The sequence below is a fragment of the Gossypium arboreum genome, chromosome 1 (genome assembly GCF_025698485.1).
Source record: "Gossypium arboreum isolate Shixiya-1 chromosome 1, ASM2569848v2, whole genome shotgun sequence".
NCBI classification, from domain to species: Eukaryota; Viridiplantae; Streptophyta; class Magnoliopsida; order Malvales; family Malvaceae; genus Gossypium; species Gossypium arboreum.
The window spans coordinates 42556074-42574688 of record NC_069070.1 but is presented as its reverse complement, the minus strand read 5'-3'; the positions used below and the strand labels follow the sequence as shown (position 1 = coordinate 42574688).

Here is an 18615-nt window from a genome sequence, read left to right as displayed (position 1 = left end):
AGTTCATTTGGAGCAAACAGTGCCAAGAAAGTTTCGAGAAATTGAAACAGATGTTGACTGAAGCATCGGTTCTAACTTTACTGGAATCGATAAAATATTTCATGGTCTATAGTGATGCTTCATTGAGTGGTCTCAGTTGTGTTTTGATGCAAGATGAGAAAGTAATCGCGTATATGCCTTGTCGACTAAAAATGCATGAACGTAATTATCCGATGCATGATTTTGAGCTAACTGCTGTGGTTTGTGCTCTAAAGATCTGGAGGCACTGTTTGTACGGTGGAAAATGTCATATTTATACTGATAAAAAATCTTAAATACCTCTTAACTCAAAAAGAGTTAAATTTAAGATAGCGTCGCTGGGTTGAGCTTCTAAAAGGTTATGATTGTATTATTGATTACCATCCTGGTAAAGCTAACATTGTAGCTGATGCGTTAAGTAGGAAGGAAATAATTGAGCTGTGAGTGATGTTTGCTTAACTTAGTATCAATAATGATTGAAGCTTGTTGGATGTTGAAGGTCAAGCCGATGTTGTTTAATCTGATTAAAGAAGCACAATTAGATAATGCCAAATTAGTGAAGAAAAGATAAATGGTTAAAGATGGCTTAATAGAAAATTTCAGCATTGATGGTCGTGATTGTCTGAGGTTCCGAAATCGAATCTGTGTTCCTGATGTTGTAAAATTAAAAGTGTTGATACTTTGCAAAGCTCACAATAGCCCTTTTGCCTTAGATCCTGGGGGAATGAAAATGTATCGCGATCTGCAAGAATTGTATTGGTGGCTCAGAATGAAAAGAGAAATAGTTGAGTTCGTAGCTAAATGTTTAACATGTCAGCGAGTTAAGGTAGAACATCAAGTTCCCACAGGATTACTTCAACCTATTTCTATTCCTGAGTGGAAATGGGACGCATAACGATGGATTTTGTAGCAGGGTTACCATATCTCCAAGTAAAAAATATTGTTTAGGTGATAATTGATCGGTTTACAAAATTGTCTCATTTTATTACTGTCAGAACTGATTGGTCACTTCAAAAACTTACTGAAGTTTACATTCAAGAAATTGTTAGATTACATAATGTCCCTATGTCAATTATCTCTGATTAGGATCCTCGATTTACTTTAAGATTCTAGAAACAATTATATAAATCTCTTAGTATGAGGCTCAATTTCAGCATAACTTTTCACCTGTAGTCTGACGGTTAATCTAAGCGTGTTGTTCAGATTTTAGAAGATATGCTTCGAGCCTATGTAACCGATTTTGAATCAGGTTGAAAACGTTATTTACCTTTGGCTAAATTCGTATACAATAATAGTTTCAAATCGAGCATTCAAATGGCTTCATACGAAGCTTTATATGGTCGTAGGTGTCGAACACCTGTTTGTTGGATGGAATTGTGTAACAGAAAAGTTGTTGGGTCGGAATTGATTCAAGAAACAAAAAATACCGTTAAGATAATCTAAGATAGATTGAAAACAACCTTTGATAGAAAGAATCGCACGTAGACTTGAAACATCGAGATATTGTGTTTTCTATTAGCAACAAATTATTACTAAAGGTTTCGCCATGGAAGAAAGTCTTGAGGTTCGGTCGAAAAAAGGAAACTAAGTCCTCGTTTTATCGGATTGTATGAGATCACTGAAAGAGTGAGACCAGTAGGATATCAGTTGGCATTACTTGTAGAATTACAGAAAATGCATGATGTCTTTCATGTGTCAATGCTTAAGAGGTATTGATCGGATCCGTCTCATATTATTACGACAGAAGATATAGAAATTCAACCTGATTTGTCCTTTCAAGAAGAACCGATCAAAATTTTAGCCTACATGGTGAAGGAGTTACGTAATAAACATGTTTCGTTAGTGAAATTTCTGTGGTGTAGCCATAGTGTCGAGGAAGTGACTTGGGAGTCAGAAGAGATGATAAGATCCCAATATCCCCATCTCTTTTCAGGTGAATTTTGGGGAGAATTGTAACGACCCAAAAGTCAGTGGTGTTAGAAAGTGTATTTTTGGGACTCCGTTTCCATAAACTGAACTTGCAAATATTTTTATTAAATATTTACGGAGTTATATTAGAGGCAAATTAAATTTTGGATAGGTAATTTTTGTGAAATTAGAAGTTATTAAGGTACAATAACTAAATTGCGTAAGTGTTAAAAGTTGAATTATAGATTAAAATTAATTAAAGGGACTAAAGTAGTAATTATACCATTGTTTCTATCTAAAAATTGACTTTTTACATAGTTGCACAATAAGTTTTGTTTTTTGTTGGAAGCGTTCTTTTTTTATTATTTATTTTATGGAACTACTTAGTCATCTAGTAACAAGTTAGAGTAATCGATAGTATTAAATATAGATAAAGGTTCTTTGCCATACATTAATTTCTAGCTTTCCAAATAAACCAACAAAGAGTTGTTATAAGAGCTTTCGCACTAAATAAATCAAAACCCGAAAAGGAAGTAATGATCCCTTTCGGTCATAATAGACAATAAATAGACAATTTAAATAGAAATTAAGGGTCTGTTTGTTTACTTATAAAAAGTTTTACGGAAAATATTTTCATTATTTTTCAATGTTTGGTGAAAAATGAATTCATACTGTAAATCATTCTCCAAAACACGGGAAAATTAATTCCATAATTAAGCATTGAAATTGAGTTGTCAATGTAGATTTTAATTATGAACTCTTACTGTTGACCGGTTTTATTGTATGTCTCAGAGCAAGCTATTCCTCACCAAAGTCCTAAATTTTCTAGGCAGAGAATCATTAGTTGGAACAGGTTCTTATGAACATTAATCTTATTTTGCGAATAAGTTTGAGATGACTTACTCATCCAATTATTGCGCCTGATGTACCAACTGTGGGTGCTTTGAAGAACCAGTAACTTGTAGCGGCACCTAGTTTTCTTTGACTGAGTCAAAATCGTACTTACATACAGGTCCTATAAGCCAGGACAGTGTTGCTCCTCCAAGATGCCACATAGCTGAAATTGTAAGTTTAGATTTTGAACAATTTCGGAAGTAAAACTCTAACTGTCTGTATTAACGAAGAAGTATGGTGATTCTTATGATACGTAACCGTTACTTTAAATAGCGGTATACTACAAGCACACGTGTAATAGTTAAAACTTACGTGTCCCCAATTATCAATGCCTATTGACATTAGCCCAATAGCCTGCATCATCAACATTCATTACTAACATCCGAAATGTAGGCGCAAAAGCATTTGATGCGTTAAGAAAAGTCTGCTTGCGGACGGTAGAAACTACACCTTTTTTCAGAGTAGTCATTGTATAACACCAGTAACATAACAGAAACTTGAATAAATCAAGACTTACTAAGGCATCAACATTAGGGACTGCATTCGAAATATATAAGACGGGTTTATTGACATGGCTTCATACGGTTCCTCCAAATCTCAAACATTGAATTGTAAAAGCTTTGAATCATACCGTGTTTGGGAAAATAATTTGTGCCATGTGCTGCAGATCTTCTTGGGCATCTCTGATCATACCTCTATCTTAAGACAAACACCGCAACAAAACCAACTTAGATAGCCAAGAGATTGTCAAATGAGACAACTTCGGGCGATAAAAGCAAACAATTGATTTCCCAAGCAAAAAAAAAATCGAAAAAGAGAAAACCTAGATTTTAAAAGCGGACAATCTTTAGTTGGAACAGGTTCTTAAGAACATTAATCTTATTTTGCGAATATGTTCGAGATGACTTACTAATCCAAAGATTGCACCTAATGCACCAACAGCAGGTGCTTTGCACAACAAGCAATTTATAAGGTACTGTAATGAGTTTAAGAGTTGTTACTTGAAAAAGCAGAGGTGAAGTAAACTACAAGGAATCTCCTTGGACCACTTAAATTCGCCATTGTAGGTCCATCAGAATTCAAAGAATAACAACTGACCTGAAAATAAAAAATTCTATTAAACCAAATATATAAATAAACTTCCTAGTTGAGTAATTTGGAACCATCTAATGTGTAGCCATACCATAAAGCGTCCAATATTAGCATGCAAAAGAGAAGATGTGGCCAACCTCCAAACCTCTCTTTTGTCAATGAGGCAATTGAACCCCAAACAATGTAAGGTATTCTTCCCGTGGCAGAGTTTTTTTCCTTCTGAATTTGTTGAGAGCCCGACTGCTTTAAGAGGCCTGCCGTAGGCATGGGTTCACAGAGATGACAGCACCTCGGTTGATGGAGATATGACCTGTAAAATTCACTGGAGAGGTGTCAATATATAGTGTAACATTAATTATGGAAATCATTTACGTGTGAGGAGGCTTGAAGCACCAACCTAAGGCATATAGGCAACTGTCGAAACCATCCCTCGATTTAAAAATTTTAAAATTTAAAAAAAAGGGGGTAATCGACTTTTGAAAAAAAAATGCATGGAGTCGCCACCGATATTTTGTTTTGGTGTGATCGGATCATCTAAAAATGAGATTAGTTTAATAAAACATTTTTGGTTTATTAAAACAATGATTTTGGTCTACGAACTTTTGAGAAAACAGGTTCGGGAGTAGGTTACGCATGAGGAAGGATTAGCACCCTCACTACGCCCAAAATTGGTACCGAATTGATTAAATACTGTCCTTATGTCTAAAATTAAAAAGTTTTTTTTTTTGAAATGTCGTTTTTTAATAAAAGTTGAATAACCCGAGTTGATCGCCAAAACTTTCTTGTTTCGACGTCCGAAAGTTTATAATTCAAGAATCACAAAAGGATGCCCAACTATTTAGTCCAACGAAAAATCGAGACCCAGCACAGTAGGGTACGATTCCTCGAATTTCCAAACATTGACCATTGCCTTACCTTAGAAAATACGTGTGAAATTTCGAAGAGATGTTCGATTATTTTGGACAAATGAAAAAGCGCAACCCAACATGATAGGGCTCGATTCTCAAATCGCCAAACATTGAACATCATCTTCGTTTTAAAGTATTTTTAATAAACATGAGTGAGAATATAAATGACTATTCAATTGTTTTGAGCAAGCGAGAGATCACAATCCAACACAATAGGGCATGATTCTCGAATTGTCAAATGCCAAATATTTCTTTTGTTTTAAAGAATTTTTAAAAGGCATGAGTAAAATCTTGAAGGGACATTCAATGATTTTGAGCAAACGCGAAATTGCAACCCAACACATTAGGGCACTATTCCACGAATTGCCAAATATCGAATCTCGTCTTCAATTTAAAGAATTTTTAAATGGATACTTATAAAACCAGCTTAAAAGTATCAATTTGACTTGAGATAAAAAAACGGAGTCGGTCTTAAGAATTTGTATTTTATAAAATCACATTTCAAAAATCAAATGGAAAATGACGAATGGGGTAATATGTACATATGAGACATTGCTAGAATTAAGTGACCCAAATTCTTATTTAAATAAAATACGATGGAAAATAAAATAAAAGTAAAATCCATATAGAACTAGACTTCTTTTATTTTATTTTAGAATAAGGTTTTTAAACCTTATTAAACTCCATCTATTTTATATTGATTAGGATAAGGTGTTTCAATCCTACTAGAATATGGCTTTGCAAGCCTATAAATAGACATAGTCTATTCCTCTTGTATTTGAGTAAAAATTTTTCGACATAGTGAATTTTCTTCTCCTCTTGCGTGGTTTTTTCCGAAAGGGTTTCCACGTAAAATTTATGTGTTCTTTATTTTTATTTATTTTATTCTATTTTATTTTTCACAAATTGGTATCGAGCTTAGGGTTATTCATCTCGATCACGGTAATGGCGTCTTTGAAGTATGAAATTCATTGTTGGATGCAACACCGATTTGCGTTGTGGCAAATTAAGATGCAAGCGCTTGCAGATGGATCTAGAGGATTCCTGCTAGGGATAGATAAGATGCCTTCGACATTAACAGATGAAGAGAAGAAGCGTAAGGATCGAAAGGCATTAACACAATTACATCTGCATTTGTCCAACGAAATTTTGCGGGATGTGATGAAAGAGAAAACTACCGCATTATGGAAGAGGCTAGAACAAATATGTATGTCAAAACTCTAACAAGCAAGTTGCATATGAAGCGGCGTCTTTATGCTCATCGTTTGGAGGAAGGTGCGTCAGTACACGAACACTTAACAAAGTGTTTAAAGAAATTCTCTCAAACTTGGAGGCCATGGAGGTTCAAGATGATAAGGAAGATCTAGGGTTGATTCTACTTTGTTCGTTGCCCCGTCTTATTCAACCTTTAGAGACACGATTTTATATAGCCATGAGTCTCTCACAGTTGATGAGGTTTATGATTCTTTAACCTCGTATGATAAGATGAAGCATCTTGTGGTTAAACCCAACTCTCGGGAGAGGGTCTCATTGTTCGTGGGAGACAAGACCGGAATGTTGATGATAATCGTGGTAGAACAGAAACGGAATCCTCGTGGTAAATCTAAGGGTAGATCGAAATCTTCAAACAGAGGTAAAACTTGCAACTTCGCAAGAAGAAAGGGCACATTAAATCTGAAAGTGCTATAAGCTACAAAATAAGATTAAAAGGAGGTGCGAATCAAAAGGAAAACAAAACGAGAAAATTCGGTGAAGCGATGTTGTAGAAGACTACAGCGATGGTGAACTTTTAGTTGCTTCATCAATGATTCTAAAGTAAGCGAGGTGGATACTTGATTCAGTTGCACCTTCCACATGAGTCCCAATCGGGATTGGTTTACAACTTATGAAACGATGATCTGAAGGTGTTGTTTTGATGGGAAATAATGCTTCATGTAAAATCGCGGTGTTGGAACAATTAAAGTTAAGATGTTTGATGGAGTTGTCGAACACTTAGTGACGTGCGGCATGTTCCGAATTGAAAAGAAATTTAATTTCGTTGAGTACTCTTGATTCAAAAGGGCAGATACACAACTGAAAGTGGGGTTTTAAAGATTTCAAAGGGTCCTTGTTGTGATGAAAGGGCAAAGAAAGATTGCCAAGTTATATGTTTCTGAGGTTCTCTTTATTCTTGGTGATGCATTTGTTGCTTCCTCTTCCTTGTCGATGATGATATTACTAAACTTTGGCATATCGCCTAGGGCATATGAGTGAGAATGACATGGCGAATTAAGCAAAGAGGACTTCTTAATGGGCAAGGAATTTGCAAACCGAATTTCTGTGAGCACTGTGTTTTGGGAAGCAAAGAGAGTTCGATTCACTAGAGGAATCCATAACACGAAGGAAATGTTGGAGTATATCCATTACGATCGTGGGGGCCGTCGAGTGCCTTGAGAGGTGGAGCTAATTATATGCTAACCTTTATTGATGATTTTTCCGAAAAAGTTTGGGCGTTCTTCACGAAGCGAAAGCGATGTGTTTTCCACATTTAAGTCTTGGAAAATTATGATTGAAAAATAGACGGAAAATGATAAAATACCTCCGTCATGCACAATGGCTTAGAGTTACATTACGATGAGTTTAATAGATTGTGCAAGTCGAAGGATCATGAGACACTTGACGATTCGTCATACTCCACACAAAAGCGGCGTTGCGAGCGAATGAACGAGCGATCATGGAGAAGGTTCGATGTATGTTGTCAAATGCCAACTTACAAGTCATTTTGGGCAGAAGCGGCCTCTACTGCATGTTTTTGATCAACCGATCTCCATCCGTTGCCATTGAGAAAAAGACTCCACAAGAGGTATGGTCTGGTAATCCTGCTAATTATTCCGATTTAAAGATTTTTGGGTGTCCTGCGTATGCTCATGTTGATAATGGAAAATTGGAACCGAGATCCATTAAATGCGTTTTTCTTGGTTATAAAGTGGTGTAAAGGCTATAAGTTATGGTGTCTGAAAATAGAAAAGTTGTGATTAGCGAGAGATGTTGTTTTTGATGAAACCGCTATGCTACCTAACTTATCTCTTAAAGACTCTTCCAATAAAGAAAACCAAAAGCGGTGGAGCATCAGTTAATACGAAATCAACTCCTCAAGCCGGTACAAAAATTGAGAATAGAGTTGCTTCTTCACCGTAATACTCTATCGCCAAAAGCAGGACAAGAAGAAATTAAACCTCCAAAGAAGTATGCCGAGGTTGATCTAGTTGCTTATGCTTTAAATGTGGTGAAGATATAGATGCGAATCAAGAGCCATTTAATTATTACGAGGCGATTAGTGTGAAGACTCGAAAAAGTGGATGTTTGCTATGCAAGAGGAGATGGAATCACTCCACAAAAAGCGAACATGGGATCTTGTAAAACTTCCTAAAGGTAAAAAGGCATTTCGTTGTAAATGGGTGTTTAAAAGAAAGAAGGGACTCAGGAGTTGAAGAACCCGGATATAAAGCAAGGCTTGTTGCAAAGGGTTACTGATCAAATTCGAGTGGACTTCACAGATGTGTTCTCTCCGGTTGTTAAGCATAGTTCGATTCGAGCTTTGCTTGGTATTGTTGCCATGCATGATTTGGAGCTTGAGCGGTTAGATGTAAAACTGCATTTTGCATAGAGAACTTGAGGAAGATATTTACATGCAACAACGAGAGGGTTTTATAGTCTCGAAAAAGAAGACTATGTTTGCTTGCTGAAAAAGTCCCTTTACGGTTTGAAACAGTCACCAAGACAAAGGGTACAAGAGGTTTGATTCCTTTATGACTTCTCATGATTTCAAAAGAAGTAGTTTTGACAGTTGTGTCTACTTTAAGAAAAATGTGATGGTTCTTTTGTGTATCTACTTCTTTATGTTGATGACATGTTGATAGCGACAAAAGATAAAAGAGAGATAAGAAAGGTTAAAGCCCAACTAAGTGAAGAATTTGAGATGAAAGATTTAGGACCAGCAAAGAAGATACTTGGTATGAAGATTCTCGAGAGATAGAAAAGCAAGTAAATTGTACCTAAGTCGGAAGGGTACATTGAGAAAGTTCTTTGCGGAGTTCAATATGCGAGTGCTAAGCTGTTAGTACTCCTTTAGCAGCCATTTCAGACTTTCATCGGCCTTATCTCCTCAATCGATAATGAGATTGAGTACATGTCACATGTTCCATACTCTAGTGCGATAGGATCTCTCATGTATGCTATGGTTTGTTCACGTCGGTTTATCATATGCGATCGGTCACGATTAGCGATACATGGCGAATCTCGGTAAAGAACACCGGAAAGCGATTCGATGGATTTTAAGATACTTACGAGGCACTACTAATGTTTGCTTACAGTTTGGAAGAACTAAAGATGGAGTTATAGGGTATGTTGATGCTGATTTTGCTGGAGACCTTGATAGAAGAAGATCTCTCACAGTTACGTCTTTACAATCGGAGGTTGTGCAATTAGTTGGAAAGCCACTTTGCAAACTACGATCGCTTTGTCTACCAATGAAGGTGAGTACATGGCGATTCTTGAGGCTTGTAAAGAAGCTATTTGGTTGAAGGGACTATTTAGTGAACTCAATGAAGACCTTCAAATTAGCACGATATTTTGTGACGATCAGTGCCATCTTTCTTACAAAAGATCAAATGTTTCATGAGAGAACAAAACACATTGATATTCGGTATCATTTTGTTCGTGATATTATTGCTCGTGGTGATATTGTTGTGAGCAAAATTAGCACTCATGAAAATCCTGCAGATATGATGACTAAGTCACTTCCTATAACCAAGTTTGAGCATTGCTTAGACTTGGTTGGTGTTCATTGTTGAAGTTAAACCCTTAAGGGGTTTTTGGAAGAGGTGAAGAACTTGTTTATTGAAAGTTCGCGATGAAGAACTTGTTCATTGAGAATTTGTGTCAAGGTGGAGATTGTTAGAATTAAGTGACCCAAATTCTTATTTAAATAAAATACGATGGAAAATAAAATAAAAGTAAAATCCATATAGAACTAGACTTCTTTTATTTTATTTTAGAATAAGGTTTTAAACCTTATTAAACTCCATCTATTTTATATTGATTAGGATAAGGTGTTTCAATCCTACTAGAATATGGCTTTGCAAGCCTATAAATAGACATAGTCTATTCCTCTTGTATTTGAGTAAAAATTTTTCGACATAGTGAATTTTCTTCTCCTCTGCCCGTGGTTTTTTTCCCGAAAGGGTTTCCACGTAAACTTTATGTGTTCTTTATTTTTATTTATTTTATTCTATTTTATTTTTCACAGACATAATGCTTAACGAACTAAAATTTAAGTATAACTAACCTAAAACATATAATCCGATCACAAGCATGCATGGGATACTAATTGACATAACAATATCAAAACACAATTATAATGACAATGCATCGTACAAAACGAAATAAAACAATACATGAAAGTATGCCACAATGATATATAAAACCTAATATGATATGATCCATAGTACCCAACTAGCTTGAAATAATAAACACACAATGTATAATACATGAATGGATGAATTTAGAAAATTAAAGATATATACTTGTTTGTTAAAATATGTGAAGTGAAATTGATTTTGATCGAGCAATATATCAAACATTAAAACATATTGGTTTAAAATGACAATATATACATACGAAAATTTCAAAATTATGTACAAAATATGAAAGAATTGTAAAATGTATAGAAAATGTAATTTTAGACACATAATAGATTTACAATACATGTACATAAGTAACTTTTAAAAAAAACAATTATGTGTAAAAACAAAGAAATACCTACAAGCTTAAATTAATTTTATAACAAATTATAAAATGGACGTAAACGTTTTAAAGATGACGTATATATTCAAAGTTGACAAATGTATATACACACAAAATGGTATTTAAATGTGAGACTTAAAATCAAAACAATATATAATAAAATATGTTCTAAAAGAAAAACTTATATATACCAAATAATATATATAAATAAATTTGAGAGAATTTGTAAAATAAATTGGCATGGGACTAAATATGCACATAAGATTAAATTAATTTTATTACAAATTATAGACTAAAAAAACACACTCATATATACAAAATATTTTTTATTATAAAATGTCTATTTAAAGATGACCATATACATATAATAAAAGGGAAATGATTTAAGTAATATATACACCATGGAAGGTTTTCAAATAACAAAAGGTATGATGAAATATATGTTATATACATAAGGTTTTAAAGTATATATGAAAATAGATTGAAAAGAAATCATACATGTAAAGTAACATAGAATTAATATTACATATATAATAAAACTAATTTTACCATGAACTGCATATGCATAATAATATATAAGAATATTTAAATGAAGTATTATACAAAATTTAAAACAATATGATGAAAACTTTACAATAAAGATTTTATATAAAAAGGAGTAATTATCACGATAACTAAAAAACATGTATACACAAAATAGATTTAAAAGACATATGTACATGTAAATCTATTGTAAAAAAACGATCATGAAATTAATAATATATACATATATTGTTAATCTAAAAATTATATACACACCCTTTTATTAAAAATATTTAAATAAGAGGCTATATTAAAACATAAACATAATATCGAGAAATACTCAAACATTATAATTTTAAAATTACAAAGATGAAGTTTCTAAAAATCATTTCATATATATATAAAGAGAAGATTTAATAAATCATAAAGCAAAAAGTATTTTAAATAAAAAATCTATTAAAGTAATAAGTGTATCGATATATATACATATAAATTTAAAAGAGAGTACATGCAAATTTATATAGAAATGATAATGTGTATAGGTTTAATAATACATAAACCAAATATGTATACTAATATAAGCAAGCAGAAAAAATAATTTTATGCAAAATATATATATACAAAACATATTATTGTAGCAAAAATTTATGCTAAAATACATGGTTAGAATACAAAAAAACATTATACAAATGAAGTGACATTAGCCTTATTATAATATATATGTATATGATAATGTATAAAAAGAAACTACATAAAATAATGTACAGAACATGAAAATATAACTACTCCAAAATGAGTAATCAAATGACGTATGATGGTGAACATAGATTAAAGAAGTATGAAATGAAGAAAAATGAAACTAATTGAAATCAAATTAAAAATAATAAGAATAATTTAGGAATGAAATAGTTTATGAGGCCAATATATGATGCACACGATCGTATGAGGACTAGAATTGGGAATATCCCAAAGCCTAAAACGCAGCAGTACACCGTGGGCTAAAAAGTAAGAACATACAAATATTAGGAAACATTTAAAAAATAAACAAAGCACAAACAGAAGCTAATTGAAAATTGGCGCGAAAGAGGAGGACCAAATGCGCCATTAACCTATTTGAAACAAAAGAATGCGGATCCAATGTTTTGGATTGGGTCAACACGCGTGGGTCCCCTCCTTTAAACTCCATCATTTCCAAGCCTGATGCTAAAGTTTAATTCCCATTCATTTCCTTTTCAAAACTCAGCAACCTTTCATTTTTATTTTTAAAAACAGAAGCTTTAACCCCTCCCCCTAGTGTTTGATTCAACATGCAGCTGCCTAAACCATCATTTATTTGATGGCCGGTTGTGCACCAATGGCGATCGGACCTTGTCAACGGAGGACACGCCCACGGAGATCGGGTAAGCGCACTCCTTCTCCCTTTTTTTCGTCTTTTTTTAAAAGGAAAAACTTAAAATCTTATGCTATTCTACCAAAAAACAAAGTAAAATCTGATGAAAATAAAAATAATAATAAAGAAAACAATCCTAGCCCGAATCTCCATGTTTCTGAGACGTGTGGGCTTTCATCGGTGTTGTTTCAAAACACGCTTTTCATTTTCTATGATAAAAAATCACAAGCAGATCTAAAATGAAGGAGAAAAAAAAAGTGAAATCTGATGAAAATAAAAATAATAATAAAGAAAACAATCCTAGCCCGAATCTCCATGTTTCTGAGACGTGTGGGCTTTCATCGGTGTTGTTTCAAAACACGCTTTTCATTTTCTATGATAAAAAATCACAAGCAGATCTAAAATGAAGGAGAAAAAAAAAGTGAAATCACCTTTTAATGACTTTTTTAATTTCTTTTTTGCTATTCAGTATGTGTGTATTCTGTCTCTTTTTTTCTAAAGAAAAATCCTCATTGAGATTACACTTTTTTTTTATCCCTTTTCTTGTTTCTATTTTTCTCCCCCAAAAAAATCTATCTTCCCCTTTTACAATATTCTTGTTTTTGTACCCAAAAAATCCGGGATTTCAGGCTTTATAGCCGAAATACCATGGAGTTGCTATTATCTATTTCCTTGTTCTCTTGCTTCTTTTCTGCCCCTTTTTGTTTTTTCTTCTTTGTTTCTTTGTGTTTTGTCTGCTACTCTTTGCGCTTTGTTTTGGTTCTCTGTTGTTGTTTTGCAGGTGATGGGACGATGGGATGGGGTTAGGTGGTGGCAGCAGGTACAAAGGCTGAACATAGGGCTAGGTTTTTTTTTCTGATTTTGTTTGGGCTAGGGTTAGTTTGGTTTAGGTTGAAATTGGGCCGGGCAATTAGGGCCTTCTACAGCTGCACCTCTTTGCTTGTTGTCGTGTAACGAGAATAGAGTAAAGACTTAAAGAAGGGCCAAATTTGCCGGGACCTAATCTCTGTAACCCTAATCTGATGACGGAAACGAGTAATGGGTGTTATAGATTTTTCTTATTTTTGCTCTTTTTGCTCCCAAATGCTCTATCAAGCATAAAAATGTGAATTTAAAGGATTAGGAGCATAAAATTGACAATTAACATCGAATAATGATCCAAAAACGCATTAAGAATGAGATTAAAACATGATACTTTTAGCACTTATCATAAAACCAAATAGATAGAAATGAAAGAAAATGATTAAGTAAGAAAAATGGGTCAAATTCAAAAATGAATGCGTTTTCTCATCGAGTAAAAAAAATTTTATGAGGGCTTTAGAAGATCTACAAGCATGAATGAAAGAGTTAAAAAATATGTTACAATAATTAGCAAAAAGAAAATGTTTGACCGATGAGGCATTTCTATAGATCTTGATACATAGAATGGATCCAATTGCTTCAGCTTTCTGAAGCATGAGTGAGAGGATATTCATGCAAAGGAAAAACAAATGGGGTGAAAAGGGATTACCTTGACGAAGGCTTCTAATCAAGGAAAAACTTTTAGAAAGCGAGACATTGACTATAGAATGATGGGAGACTATAGAAACACATGGATAGATTAAGTTCATCCATCTCTAGTCTAAATCTATTATTTCTACGAAAATGGTAAAAGAAATCCCAATTGTTCCTACTAAATGTCACCCTTGAGGCTCAAGGTTGATCCCTAAGAATAGGGATCTAGAAGGTTCTTCTAGAGGATTAGTCAGTGAAATTGATTTTCCAAGTAATTATTGATACGTGATATTTGCGACAGGTTTCAAATATTTATAATTAATCATTCTTGAAACTAACTATTATCACGATGAAGGCAGGTGTACCTATTGAACAGTTGTATAGCTTTAGTAAGACTGGATTGTCGAACCCAAAGGAACCAAGAGTACTAGTAATTACCTTCTTTTTATTATCTAGCCTAAAAATTAAGGGATTTGGTTATCTAAACTAATTACTAAACTAAGAGTGCACAGAGAGAAAATTTGGGAAAATACTTTTTAGAAAATTTGATTGATTAAGACAATCTAAGGAAAAATCCACCTAGACTTCACTTGTTATTTGACTCTGAACCAAATGATTTATTCATTTGACTTGATCCGTAGGAATCCCTAAGGTATATTATTATCTCTCTCGAGACTAATAACGTCTAACCCTAGGTTGATTAATTGAAATCTCTTTCTAATTAATGCCCTAGTGTTGCATTAACTCGATCTATGGATCCCTTTATTAGGTTTCACCCTAATCCAGCAAAATCTTACCACCTTATCTCTAGGCGTGCAATCAACTTCGCTTAATTATGACAAATTTACTCTTAGATAGGGTCTATTCCTCCTCTGAATAAGAGCATTAACTCAAATCAATATCCTGGAATATTAAAACAAGAATTAATAACACATAATTAAGAACAAATCAAATATTTATCATAAAATTCAGATAATAATAACAAGATCCATCTTAGGTTTCATTCCCCTTAGGTATTTAGGAGGTTTAGTTCATACTTATGAAAGGTAAAATCTCAAAAGCATAAAGATAACAAAACATAAGAAAACCTAAAACTCCTGAAGGAACTTGAAGAGAGATCTTCAGTCTTGATGATGAATCCAACTTCTGAGATAGATCAATCGACTTTCCTTGAGTAATTCCCTGCTTCCTACTCCGTGTCCCCTTTCTAAGTGCCTCATCGGGTGTTTAAATAGGCTTTAGAATGCCTAAAATCCCTCCAAATTGGCCTTTTCTGAATAGGGTTATACTTCGGCTAGGCAGGGACATGCCCGTGTGACACATCCGTGTGCGATTACTCTAGCCCGTGGTCAAGGTTGTTGAATAGGCACGGGCATGTAGTCTACCCGTGTAAGTCATGTTTCGATCCTGCCAAAGGGACACGCCCGTGTGAGGAAGTCCAGGCCGTGTTGATTTCCCATGTGGGTCTATTTTTTCTGTTTTCGGCCCGTTTCTCGCTCTTTTTACTCTTCTATGCTCACCTAAGTATAAAACATGAAATTAAAGAATTAGGAGCATCGAATTCACCAAATCTAAGGAGAAACCATCCATAAATGTGCTAAGCATGGGATAAGAACATGTATAAATTACGGTTTATCAAATACCCCCACTTAAGCGTTTGATTGTCCTCAAGCAAATTCCTCAACTCACAATCAAAATAAATTCTTCTCGATTTATAATCCCTATCAATGATATCTCAAAATAATTCACAAGTATTCATACATTGGAAATTTAGCTGAAAGTACATCAAAGTTTCAAACATTCCAAGTTGAGTATTTTATCATGAAAACATAGGTGTCTCCCCTTATCTAAGTGACTACATTTGATCAAAATATCACAGATTTTAACATCCTCACTAAAGATTCACTCAAATCACTCAAGGTGTTTAAGGACATCAATTAAAGCACTTATTGGTCAGTATAAAAAGTTATTACCATAGGCTTGCATGAAAATCAAATCTCCACCACTAGATATTGAAATGATACAAAAATCAAGAAGGTCTTTAGAGGGTTGTAACGTGGCTTTGGTTAAGGGGTGTTGTCACAAGCTGAAAGAAAAGGTTAGAATCAAGATTGAATTGAAAAAATCACCTAACTATAAAAATAACTAATTATCAATTGAATAAAAGTGAGCTTCTTCTCAAAATATGGAATCAACACTCAAGCTCAAGAATGATGAATTACTACTAATATGTATGTAAGTATATATATATATATATTAGGAACAAGTCAAATACATAAAAGAGCAAAACATAGCTAAGCAATTAGTTCAAATCCAATCTCGACAAAAATAGGGATCAAGTTAGGGGATTTCAATAATAATGGGTTATGGGTTAATATTGAGGGTAAATCAATTAATGGTTTGTTAAGCTCAAAGGGGTTAACTAAGGGTTAATTATGAAGGTAGGCTTTTGTAGAGTGAGTGGGTTAAACCTAAGTGCCTTTATCATCTTGACATATCAAATCAATTTTTGTGGTCTTGACATGCATAATCAAGCAAGTTCTAGAATAACAATTCAATATTGACACACTCAAAGCAACAATAAAAGTGAGCATGAAAGAAATAATAGATGCTCTAAAGGCTCAAGATCTCAAAAAAATTATGCCTTTTTGATGTTTAAACTTGTAAATTTCAAGTCACGATAATACCTAAACTTAGGGAAACAACCTAAAAGTTTATAATTCTTCAAAAATCAACTTATCATGCTTGATTCCCTAATGTCTTAAAGTTTAAACAATCAATGCATAAATGCCTATGTTTTAATTCAATACATATCAATAAAAATCATAAATTAATTAAAATTCATTCTAATAGTGATATGAGTAATTCACGTGAGAATAAGACAAAATTCAGGGATTTCTAATAATGATATGAAAGACCCCCCACACTTAAGATGTACATTGCCCTCAATGTACAAAGATAGATATATTGAAAAATATAGATAAATAATCATAAGATAGGGAGAGAACTGAAACTTCCTGAATGATGAATGAACTCCTTGAATTGGAATTATGGAGAATAATCGGCCAAGGCAATGATGAGAGTGGAGGAGGATGCTCCGGTGGTGGTACAGGTTTATTAGTCCATAAGTCCTGCGCCAAAAGAATAATATATCTGGTGGTAGCTATGGTCGTGGTCGAGCAGGACATGGTAATCGTAGAGAACCTTTTCCAGTGGAGTTTTTAGTTCCTATGCGATGATGAGCTTTGGAGGTCTTTATAACTGTGATAGAATCAGGAACCTTTTAGGAAATATAAGAAAGCATAATTACTTGTACTGAAATAGCCGAAACTATAAATTATTCAATAAAAATTATAAAAACTAAAATTAAAATAATAAAAAAGGAAAATGAAATAAAAAATATTTAAATAAGATAAATAAAGATAAAAGTGAAAATAAAAATAATAAATAAAAAGTTTTTAAACATCGTCATCGCCGAATGGTTCGCGAGGTGGTGGCAGCGATGAGATGTGGAAGTGCTGACAAATCTAATGTAGAGTCGCATCAATGTGATCAAAGCGCTGAAAATATTGCTGCTCAAATCATGTAAGACACTCAGAAATGTCAGAGTATGAAGCCGCCGCATGAACTGGATGATGGATGGGTGGTGGCTGAAACGGCGGGTCCTCATGACGTGGAGGACATCATCAGGAATGTCCTCTAGGTCCTCCTCCTCGGTGGACTGGACGAGGCAATACTGAGGAGGGTAAGTGCCACATCGTTTCTCGATCATCCTAATACTTAGCATACTCGATATGCCCTGTGGGGACATCTGGCTGATGAGAGTGAGGGAGGATGATTGTGCTGCTGTGTTGAGGAGCCCGAAGTGCCGAGCCAGTCGAGTCACATAAGGCCCGATAGAGATGATCCCTCTCCTATGTCGCTCCGTCTGATGGCGGATGGCGAGGACGATGAGGTAAGCAAGGTCGAGGACGTGCCCGTTCGCCATGTTTCATAAGAAATAGACGTCATGGGTGGTGACAATGCTGGTGCTCTCTCATCGTCCCGTCAGAGTGTGAGCCAAGATGGCATGTAGGTATCTCAAGGATGGAGGGAGAGCCGATGCCTTGGAGCGACTAGGATCGTAGGTGGCCAAGGCAGGGATGAGGTCCCTCCAGCACTTTGAGGGAGAGTAGTGGATGTGGCGGTGGAGGGTGTCAAGTTCATTGTCGTCCATGAACTCCTTCGTGTATAGCCCTAGTACAATCTCGAACTCGGGTACGCTCAACTGGCGCACTAGACCACCAAGGTAGAACTGGACCGTTCCAGGATCGTCAAAGTTGGTCATGACGGTCTGAAGATAGAACGTTGAGTAGAGTTCCAATGTGAACTCGAGATACGTTGGCTCGACGATCTCAAAGAAAAGCCCCCATGGGTCAGTCGATTAGGAGGGCTCGGACCGCATCAGCTAAATGAATCTGTTCAAGTGCGGACCAGTCAATGCAAAGGCCCACACCTACGGGTCGAGCCCGTAATATTTGATATATTTCCTCCTGGGGTCCTAAGGGAACCTGGAGGAACGGGTGCCTAATCTCTGCGGTAGGACTCGCGGATAACGCTGTTCCT

General features: G+C 34.7%; 1 long non-coding RNA gene across 1 annotated transcript; it reads right to left on the bottom strand.

Annotated features, from left to right (window-relative positions):
• Positions 1–3224: 3224 nt before the first annotated feature.
• On the bottom strand, positions 3225–4231 carry LOC128279377 (uncharacterized). The gene is made up of 2 exons (XR_008269432.1): positions 4004–4231; positions 3225–3918 (listed from the first exon to the last, which is right to left on the bottom strand). It is a non-coding gene; the product is annotated as an uncharacterized LOC128279377 (long non-coding RNA).
• Positions 4232–18615: the final 14384 nt, after the last annotated feature.